At 41.2% G+C, this 11289-nt stretch overlaps 1 pseudogene; it reads left to right on the top strand.

Moving 5' to 3' along the window:
- Positions 1-7393: 7393 nt before the first annotated feature.
- LOC111969759 (guanine nucleotide-binding protein G(s) subunit alpha-like) overlaps positions 7394-11289 on the top strand; it is a 48169-nt pseudogene continuing 44273 nt past the window's right edge.

The following is an 11289-nucleotide window of genomic DNA, read 5'->3' as shown; positions in this document are numbered from 1 at the left end:
TAATCTTTTTATGTATTTTTATTTGGGGGGGAGATGTGGTACGGGTGGGGTATTTAAGATTCTCATTGAAGAGGTAGAGTTTCAAATGTTATCGGAAGATGGGCATGGACTCTGCTATCCTAGCTTCAGGGGGAAGCTGGTTCCACCATTGGGGTGCCAAGACAGAGAAGAGCTTGGACTGGGCCGAGCGGGAGCTGCCCTCCCGTAGGAGTGGAAGAGTCAAAAGACCAGAAGGGATTGCTCGGTTTGGGGTGAAGGGTTTGAGCATAGCCTGAAGGTAGGGAGGGGCAGTTCCTCTTGCTGCTCCCTAGGCAAGTAGCATGGTCTTGTAGTGGATGTGAGCTTCAACTGGAAGTCAGTGGAGTGTGCAGAAGAGCATGGTGACATGGGAGAACTTTGGAAGGCTGAACACCAGGCAGTGTTCTRGATAAGTTGCAGGGGTTTGATGGCACAAGTGGGGAGCCCAGCCAAAAGCGAGTTGCAGTAGTCCAGAGTCCAGACGGGAGATGACAAGCGCCTGGAGTACGACCTGCGCAGCTTCCTGTGTCATATTTTACGGATGTTGTAGAGCATATGTCAAACTCATTCCATGGAGGGTTGAGTGTCTGCATGTTCTCTCCTCCCTTGTACTCGATTTGATGAATTAAGGTCACTAGTTAGTAAGGAACTCCCCTCACCTGGTTGTCTAGGTCTTATAACCAGCAGACACAGCCCTCCATGGAATGAGTTTGACACCTCTGTTGTAGAGCATGAACCTGCAGGAGGGAGTCACTGCTTTGATGTATGCAGAGAATGACAGCGTGTTGTCAAGGGTCAAACCAAGGTTCTTTACAATCTAGGAGGGGCACACCGTGGAGTTGTCAACCGTGATGGAAATACAGAATGTTGCTGTAGTCAGGTATTCCAGTAATATGATGTACATTTGTGTTGCAGTAAAGGTTCTGTAAATCTACAGTAATTTACTAGCTTCTGTGCTGCCAGTAATTTACTGTACATTTACAGTAATCTACTGTGCTGCCAGTAATTTACTGTACATTTACAGTGATCTGCTAGGAATTTACTGTAAAAAATTACAGGATTTTTTTTAAACAGTGTGGTCTTTGCTATACATGAGTAATACACTACTGTTAGATGCAGGCCTTTACAACTTTGTTAGAAACCCTTTACAAAAAAAGGCTTTAAGGAATGTCTTCATTCAGTAGAGTCTAAACAACAGCAGTATCCTGTGAAGGAGAGCAAAGCCAATTGAAACAAATGCAGCAGGCATATGCCTGAGGCAGAGGCTAATAGCAAAAGCAGTTAGTACTGGAGAGGGGATATTGTGATAAAATATGAAGCAAATGTGTGACTGCAGATGTGTGACTGGAGAGTGAAGACGCTGTGTGTTATCCCTGTGGTCAGGCTCTCTCCATCCTTATCAACACCAACACTGTAAGAGCTCTGCCTGGACAATTTATTTCACCTTGAGGAGCTCCTTAATATATCCTCAATATCACTGGTCAGGAACCTTCTGCTGTATCACTTGTAAGGTTCCCCATCAGGACCGACCAGGAACTTCTCAAAGTTCCAGGAGATGTCATTCCTGCAGACAAGGCTCCACATGATGAATTTTGAGTCGCCCATGAATACCATGGAGTCATCGCTGGGGAATGGCATCTTCTCCTTGAGCTACACAAACAGGGGGTGGGCCTCTTCCCCATTCACATCAGTRGGGATTTTGGCTCAAAGCCATTTCCTGGACCTATATACTACAGGAACCTGAGGATCTCATCGCTCTTACAATTCTCCTGTTTAGACAGAATCAAAATCATTAAATAGTCAATCAGTTTAAGCAATTATCTTAATTGAAGAATGTTAGCAAGACCAGAAAAACAACATTTTGTGTTTAATGAGTCCCAGAGGTATCACACAGACAGAGTTTAACAATGGTGCGTATCACCATGGAATGCGTAACCAATCTACAATGTTGCAACAACTTGGCCAAACTACCTTTGAACTCTGTCTGATAGTTGACCATGACTTGACCACTACATTTCAAATATGCAAAGAAAGCATGGTCTGCAATGTTTAAATCTAATTTCTTAACGATCATGAACAGACAAAATCATGTTTTTCATGAAATTGAATGATATATGTGTAACGCTCGTCGAAAGGAGTAGACCAAAGCGTGGAAAGTGTTCATGATTTTATTTATCAAAAAACACTCAAACAAAAATAACAAAGCGAAAGCGAACAGTTYKGTCAGGTACAGACACTAAACAGAAAAGAAGACCCCACAAAACCCAAAAGGAAAATGACAACTTATATATGATCCCCAATCAGGGACAACGATAGACAGCTGCCCCTGATTGGGAATCACCCACACCAACATAGAAATAAGGAAACTAGAATGCCCACCTTAGTCACACCCTGACCTAACCAAAAAAGAGAATAAAAACCTCTCTACGGCCAGGGCGTGACAATATGTATGAAACCAGATAAAAGTATGATCACCAAAGTATGAAAAATTACTTTTGCTTCTACATTGATAAAGTTGGATCATAAAGTTACTGGTTGCCTCCCCCATGTCAAATCCTTGGATTGACAAGGCGGGATTATTAAGGGGATAGGGTGACATTACCCTAACTCACTTTTTTAATACACCAATGGTAACATGACATTCTCTTATCTAATTTAAATAARTATYGCCTTGTAACCAACATCGGAGAAGATATGTTTGCGGAGGGGCGGGGTTTACATAACGAAATAGCTACTCTACTGGTGCCAAAATGTAGGGTGTCAGAAAATATAATAAAAAGTTTATACTATTCATCTACGGCAAAGATACTTATGTCTCCCCTTTCATCTGTGTCTGGTGTTAGCTATTTACTGGCTAGCTAGGTCTTCAGCTAGCATGGAACAAAAAGGGGGGGGACAGTGGCGGTTCTAGACCATTTCAACTGGGGGGGCAAGCTGGGGCCAGTTGTACTGTTAGAGGGGCCAGTTACATTAGACGTTATTGTTGTCATATTGTTTTCTTCACTGCATTGCAGGCATTAGCAGGCAAAAGACCATGTTCATAATCATCATCGTTGCCACTGTCTAATAACGGATGTAAAAAAGGAACGATAGCAAAAATTTGATCCGCATATGCCAAACAGGTGATGTATTAAAAAGATTGACATCATTGATGCAATTTCAATGTTACTTGAATTGCTTTCTGTATCACCAAAATAGCTTGATGATTTTACTGCAACACTTCATAGGTGTTTCAAAGAGCTGTCAGTCAAGGTGAGTTTATGAATATAAGCTCCCTGCCCACTCAGCCTGTCTTTTCAAACTTCCCGGTATTTAGCCATGACAGAAAAATGATTTCTATCCTCAAAAAATATTATGTGTGATATTTCAGTCACTCAAAAGGCTATTTTACATGGGAATTACAATGACTGACTGTTCAAGACCTTTTAAAGAAAAATAAAGTGAATGCCTACCTGATGGCCAAACCGGTTCCTGGGCAGCCCCAGAAACAAGAGCCCCTGTTCGGAATACTGCGAATGGAATACATTACATTACATGATGACCAAACGGGATCCTTGTGTCACCACCAGATGCTTTCATGACACATAGGTTATAATACCAAAACCAACTGTGGACCAACTATATTAATTTGGGGAGAGGTCAAAACACGTTAAACATTCATGGACATTTAGCTAGCTTGCCGTTGCTAGGTAATTTGTCCTGGGAGAGAAACATTGGGTTATTTTACCTGAAACGCATATAGTCCTTTTTTTTGGGATCTTTGTAGAATTTATATTGATTTTCAGTCACACAAAATCATGTGTTCTCTACTCTGACAATTAATCCACAGATAAAAAGGGAAACCTAGTTTCTTTTTTCTTTGATTAATCCCTCCTCATTCATTCTTCTTCTTCTGTGGAATTTTTATGGCGTTTGACAACCAACTTCAATGTGCAATAGTGTAGCCGACTGGAGTGTAGACCTCATTCGTCTTTCAATCACCCACGTGGGTATATACTCCTAAAAACCAATGATTAAATGGGAGAGGCGGGACTTGCAACGCATCACGTATCTAAAATAGAACCAAGTTCTATTTTAGCACCTGGCTACACAGAAGCCCGTTGACGGGTGCAAGCMGTTTGGATGAAATGATTGAATAACATGTAGGGTATCTAGCTACGTTTTTAAGAGAGAGCTTTGAAATTGGCACCTCTCCCCCCTGCAGGTTAATAATAATACTTTGAGTCCGGTGGTTTGAAAGAAACTGGCTCGTAAAGAACCCTACGGCAGCACAGAGGAAAGGAGGTGAAAAGCCCAGGCTTCAGCCAAATGGGTGGGGCGCCAGTCTTCTCTTCCACATCTGAAAGTGACCTTGTCAATCCCATTCAACAAATGGAAAGAGCCCTATTTGGCCTAATATCCTTGGATGTGAGAAGACTTRCCTTTGATCTGGCAGAGAGAATGGGAATTAAGCACAGGCTCAACAAAGGAAAGGGTTATGCAGGGGTGGATTGGTTCAGTGGCTTCATGAAGCACAACCCTCAACTGTCAGTAAAAGTATCGCAAGCAACCAGTCTTGTGAGGGCCGTGGGCTTTAATAAGCTTAAGGTTGACCAGTTTTTTTAAGGCCTGCAAGGATGTTTTAAACAGCGTCAGGAACGTCAGGCCAACGAAGATTTGGTACAAGGATGAGATGGGAATACAAAACGTCCAGAAACCGTTGCCTGTGGTGGCCACCAAGGGAGCAAAACAGGTTGCATGGATGAACAGTGCAGAGGGGCTTCATAGTCACAGTAATTTGTGCTATCAGTGCAGAGAGGCAATACGTACCGCCCCTCTTCATCTTCCTCCCGGAAGAGAATCAGCTGCTGGTTGGAGCACCTCCAAGGTCCGTTGGAAGGAGTGACTCAGGCTGGGTCGACAGTACCATCTTTGTCGACTGGCTCCACCACTTMGCCCACAGTGTTGGTTGCACCCCTGAGGAACCCCATATCCTCATCCTTGATGGGCACCACTCCCATAAGACCCTGGAGGCTGTTCTGACACAAGTGTCATCACTCTGCCACCCCACTGCAGCCACAAGATGCATCTGTTAGACCGTACCGTCTTCAACGGTCTGAAGGCCTTTTACAACAGGGCAGCAGATCAATGGATGATGACGCTTCCTGGGAAAAGGATAGGTATATACCAAATGGCTGGCCTCATCACAAAGGCCTATAACAAGGTGGCCAGTGTGGAGAGAGGAGTGGAGAGCTTCTGGGCAAGTGGGCTGTGGCCTTTGGAGAAGTACATCTTCACAGAGGCGGACTTCGTGGCCGCTGAGGTTATATAGGAGCCTGAACCCATTGCTGGGAAGAAAAAGTAATCTAAGGTAGCAGAAGTAGTATGTACGTGGTAGAACATGTTTATTGTACTAACACCGATTGTATTGTTTTTGTCGTTTTATTTTCAATGCAAAGAATCCATTCAACCACAGTGCAATACTGCCACCTCTACCGATGCGGCTACCAGCTCTACCGCCGCCATCTCTAGCTCTACCTCCACCGCCACCAGCTCTAACGCCAGAACCTCTACCTCCACCGCCACCAGCTCTAACGCCAGAACCTCTACCTCCACCACATCTACCTCCGCCACAACCTCCAMCCTGCAGCCTACCCTTGCTCCAAATGTTGGTAATAAAATAATCAGCACCCATTTTAGGGAACATATATTTGCATATAGTGATTAGAAGTGTTTATTGTACCAATACTCATGTGTTTTTGTTTGTTTGTTTGTTTTTGCTTAAACCAACAACCAACAGCTGCAGCAGTTCTATTGGAGTTGTGCCAAGGCTCCACGAGGCGAGGCCGAGGAAGAGGAAGAGGAAGGCAGAGTCTGCGGCTGTGCTGATAGCCTCACCTTACAAAAGGTTGCTGGAGGAAAAGGCTCGACAGAAGCATCAAAAAGAAGAAAGAAAGAGAGAGAGAGTAAGAAAATGAATCAAGTTCTTCAAAGAAAGGTTGCCTTAAAGAAGCTTGTTGCAACACAACAAGCCACATCAGTCACCAAAGGGGATGCAGAGTGTATTTTCTGYGAGGAGCTGTTTTCAGCCACAGGTGGGGACTGGATTAGGTGTGAGCAGTACAGGAGGTGGGCTCATGAGTTGTGCTGCAATTAAATGTTATATTCCAATGTTATTTTATGTTATTAGTGATATTCCATTCCAATATTATATTCCAATGAATATTTTTTTTGAATGAATTAAAAACAACTTTTGAAAACCTTTTGCCCCTGAATGTCATTTTAAAGACTGCAGAGATTTAAATTCTTGCATTATTCCAATAATATTTAGTGCAATTGTACATAATGGATTGTAAGAAAAAGAAACACCATAGAAAGGTTAAAGAAAATGTATGTGCAGGTGAGTTAAAAAGAGGGACATCAAATCTCCACATAGTGCAGATATTAATAGTGACATGTGTAACACCATTTCCCCCCATATTATATTTAAATATTTAAAATAAGACAACTAGACTTAAATGCGAAGTATTACTTACTAAAGAATTTCTAAATAAAACTGATTAAATGGATTTTAACACACCTATGCCATAATCGTCTACCCCCTGGGGGCCAGTTACCCCAAGGGCGGGTTACCACGGTACTTTAAAAAAAAGCCCCTTTTCTAAAAACAACATTTCATAAAATAACTAAAAAAGTTTAAACTGTCGCCATTTATTTCCATTCATAATTTATTAGCCTAAGCATGTCCTTCATCCACACACCAATTATTTTCCAAACATTGATTTTTTTGTGTCAGCAATTAGACATTGTTCTTAGGGGGGCAAGTTACTCCCTAGTACACTGTGTACATTTATTTTTGCAACGCTTGAGCGCGCAACGCCGGCGGTCTGGTCAGCATGTTATGAAGCTGTCTCACACCGAACTAGTCTACATGAGTTAGAATTTGCTGTCATCTAGTGGCAATCTCAGAGAGGTTTCTTTGCCCCCTGGCGCTGGATGAATTCTATCCAATCACAAAGAACCCTAATCAAATTTCTATGGTCCAATCTGTAAAAATCTATACCACACACACACACACACGATACAAACATAGACAGTTAACCGTTAGTGTTAATATAATCCATCTTCGTATATATAGAGAGAGACACTGTTTGTCCCCTTCTCGGAGTAAGATATTAAAATGTTCAGATAGCTAATTGACTGCAATTCTTTGTCTATCTAAAGGCCTATTCTTCTTAATGCTTAAAGTAGTCTGCCGCTGAAAAGATAACTCGGCTAATATATATCTTGTGAGAATGGTTGATTTGAGAATGAAACAGGTGTGCTGAGGTGGGCTATGAATGACGCAGATCACGTGACTCAGACGCGTGGCTTTTCTTCTGCCTCCCCCTGTTGCTCCTACAAATTGTAACAGGAAAGAGGAAGGATGAGGAAGGACTTCGAGAGCAAAATAGGGCAAACCAACAAGCCATCTATAAGCTATACATCACAATAGGAGCACCGGAACTGTGTGCCGGTCCGATTCATATTCGTCAGCTGGGCCTACTGTGAGTGGCTTTTACGTTTTCAGAAAAAAACCTTGAAGTGCGAGAAGTGGACACCTTGGTCATTGCATGGACCCCATGTCCGCTAACGGGATGTGACAATAAACAGCGAGACTGTCATCATAATTATGGGGTTTCCACGCACGGTCAATGTTAGCTAATTGAATTATAAACGTGGCAGCTCGTTATGGGGATGTGTCATAGTTTTAGATCTAGGATTATAGGACCCCACTCATCGATAACCTACAGCGGGCGAGCGGGTGCTAATGCTGGGCTAGATGGCGAGCCTGGGCAGCAGGACAATTGTTCCGACCTGGAGCTTCGGGATCAACGCAGAGTGGAGGAAAAAGCACGGATCAAAGCAGAGATAAAGAGAAGTCGGAACATAGATAAGAGCCTGAAAGCAGAGAAGAGAGAATACAAGCAGACCCATAGGCTTCTGCTATTGGGTAAGTTAACCTAATTTACAGCGTTGTCCTCTGCACTGCAGGCTATATTTGGCCATATATCCATAAGGGTCTCAGCTTGGTGATCATTTGCCAACAGGACAAGTAACCTATCAACTATGACTGCATAAGCTAGTTCTGTTTCAGTGGGGAGGGAGGGGGGTCCTCTGTAATGTAATATCAAGGTAGGCCTAGTCTATATGTTATTTGACCTATATATCAAGACAACTACTTTTTAATTCCCTTGGATATCAAACTGACTGTCTACATTGATACATTTTATTTAACCTTTATTTAACAAGTTGCCTATTCTACACACCACTGTGGGTGACGTTATTGATGTCCAAACAACACATTATTTTGAGGGACAGTGTGTATTAGAAAGTGACATCTACAGCCCTATTCGTCACTTGTTATTACAAACACATTACTTATTGTAGCCTATAGTTTATTTGGTGGATGAATTTAAAAAAAGACATGCTGCCTTGAGGGTAAATGAGAACAGGCTGATTCTCAAATGCTTGCTATTTCAGCAACGAGAACAAAACCACATCAATTTTGACCCACACACACACACACACACACACACACACACACACACACACACACACACACACACACACACACACACACACACACACACACACACAAACTAACAAAACATTTTCCATGACATGGAGGCAAGGGTTCTGCTATTGGGTAAGTTAACCTAATTCACTGTGCAGACCTCCATACTGTATTTGGCTATATCCATAAGAATCCATAAGAACAAGTAATCACTGCTTATGGCTTCTTATAACTGCTTATGTAAGTATTGTGTTTTTCCCCTCCAGGAGAAGCCCGTTTTTCCATCTCCACTTCAGTTTTTTCCTGGGGAAGGGGTTATTTTGCTTTGATCGAGTGAAGGAGAACAGGTTAAAAAAATGTAAACCCTTAAATTGAAAGAGTGTTTGCAAAGTAAGCCCTTGATATAGCCTAGTTATAAACGGTATCACACGGAGGTCCTTAGCTCTGTTGCCTTTATAGAAGCTGCACCTTTTTTCTAAGTTACACAAGGAAAGGAGGGCAGTTTGCAGAAACAAATGGAAGAACTGTGTGGGCTCTGTGACCAAAATACACTAGTCATGCGGGCTGTAGGTTTAAAAACAGACTGGACACGAGCAGAACAAGATGATAAGTATGCTTGTGAACGATGCTCTAGTAATCCAGCCAGGTGTGAGTTAGTTATAGGTTATTCATTGCATTCTCTTCATTGTACTCGTGATATTCTCCATCCTGTTAGCTAAGCCTCTCTTATGTGTCCTTAGGGGACCTCTGTTTGGAGTTTGAAATGTGTTTTTTTTAAAGTACAGGTATGATTGTGTGGAAAAAWTGCTAATTTGTAGAAAACAAAATAGGAATAGGATGATTATTAGGACTGTTCTGGAGCTTTCTCTTTGTATAAGAGTTGTTAGAGCTAAATTACAATTATGTGTTACGTTTAAATCAGTCCTCATGTAACACATCATAATTACAGTGCCTTCAGAAAGTATTCATACCCCTTGACTTCTTCTACATTTTGTTGCGTTACAGCCTGAATTCAAAATTGATTCACAGATTTTTACATTAATAGATCTACACACAATGATACCTCATAATGACAGTGAAAACATGTTTTTAGAAAATGTTGCTAATTTATAGAAAAATATAATACAGAAATAAATAATTTACATAACTATTCACACCCCTGAGTCAATACTTTGTAGAAGCACCTTTGGCGAGTATTACAGCCGTGAGTCTTTCTGGTTAACTTTCTAAAAGCTTTGCACACCTGGATCGTACAATATTTGCACATTTTATWAAAAAAATTATTMTTAAAGCTCTGTCAAGTTGATTGTTGCTCATTGCTTGACAGCCAAGTCTTGCCATAGATTTCAAGCCGTTTTCAGTCAAAACTGTAACTAGGCCAYTCACGAACATTCAATGTCGTCTTGGTAAACAACTTCAGCGTAAATTTGGCCTTKTGTTTTAGGTTATTGTTCTGCTGAAAGGTGAATTTGTCTCCCAGTGTCTGTTGGAAAGCAGACTGAACCAGGTTTTCCTCTAGGATTAAGGCCTGTGCTTATAGCTGTATTCTGTTTATTTTTATCCTAAGAAACTCCATAGTCCTTGCTGATGACAAGCATACCCATAACATGATGCAGCCACCACCATGCTTGGAAATATGAAGAATGGTCCTCAGTGAWGTGTTGTGTTGGATTTGCCCCAAACATAACGCTTTGTATTCAGGACAAAAAGTTCATTTCTTTGCCTGTTTTTGTTGCAGTATTACTTAAGTGCCTTGTTGCAAACAGAATGCATGTTTTGGAATATTTTGATTCTGTACAGGCTTCATTCTTTTCAGTCTGTAATTTAGGTTATTATTGTGAAGTAACTGCAMTGTTGTTGATCCAGCCTCAGTTTTCTCATATTACAACCATTAAACTCTGTAACTGTTTTAAAATCACCATTGGCCTCATGGTCATATCCCTGAACAGTTTCCTTCCTCTCCGGCAACTGAGTTAGGAAGGATGCCTGTATCTTTGTAGTGACTTGGTGTAATGATACACCATCCAATGTGTAATTAATAACTTCACCATGCTGAAAGGGTTATTCAGTGTCTGCTTGTTTTGTTATTACACAACTACCAATCGGTGCCCTTCTGTGCGAGCCATTTGAAAACCTCCCTGGTCTTTGTGGTTAAATCTGTGTTTGAAATTCACTACTTGATTGAGGGGACCTTACAGATAATTGTATGTATGGGGTACAGAAATKGGGTAGTCATTGAAAAATCATGTTAACCACGAATATTATACACATGAGTCTATGCAACTTATTATGCGATTTGTTAAGCACATTTTTACTCATGTTATAGTTATTTWAAAAAATGTCTACAAACAAAATTCCACTTTGACATTATGGGGTATTGTGTTTAGATCAGTGACACAAAATTGAAATTGTGTCAATTTTAAATTCAGGCCGTAACACAACAAAATGTGGAAAAAGTAAAGGGGTGTGAATACCTTCTGAAGGCACTGTACTATAATAAGTATCGTCCATTTTATAGGTCCAGTGACCTATTTAATAACAGAACACTTTTGATGTTATCAGTTCCACATTTTCATCTTTATTTTTAGACAGATTCTTTTTTTGGGGGGGACTCAAATCCAGTATGATTGTAGYTATATTCTGCCCTGTACTGGCAGGAGTTGGGCATTGCATTTGAATCTAGGCTACTGGAAAAAAATGTCATCCATTTAAAAAATATTATTGTACCACTTTCA

The sequence above is a fragment of the Salvelinus sp. IW2-2015 genome, linkage group LG11 (assembly GCF_002910315.2).
Source record: "Salvelinus sp. IW2-2015 linkage group LG11, ASM291031v2, whole genome shotgun sequence".
NCBI lineage: Eukaryota > Metazoa > Chordata > Actinopteri > Salmoniformes > Salmonidae > Salvelinus > Salvelinus sp. IW2-2015.
This window is presented reverse-complemented; position numbering and strand designations above follow the sequence as displayed.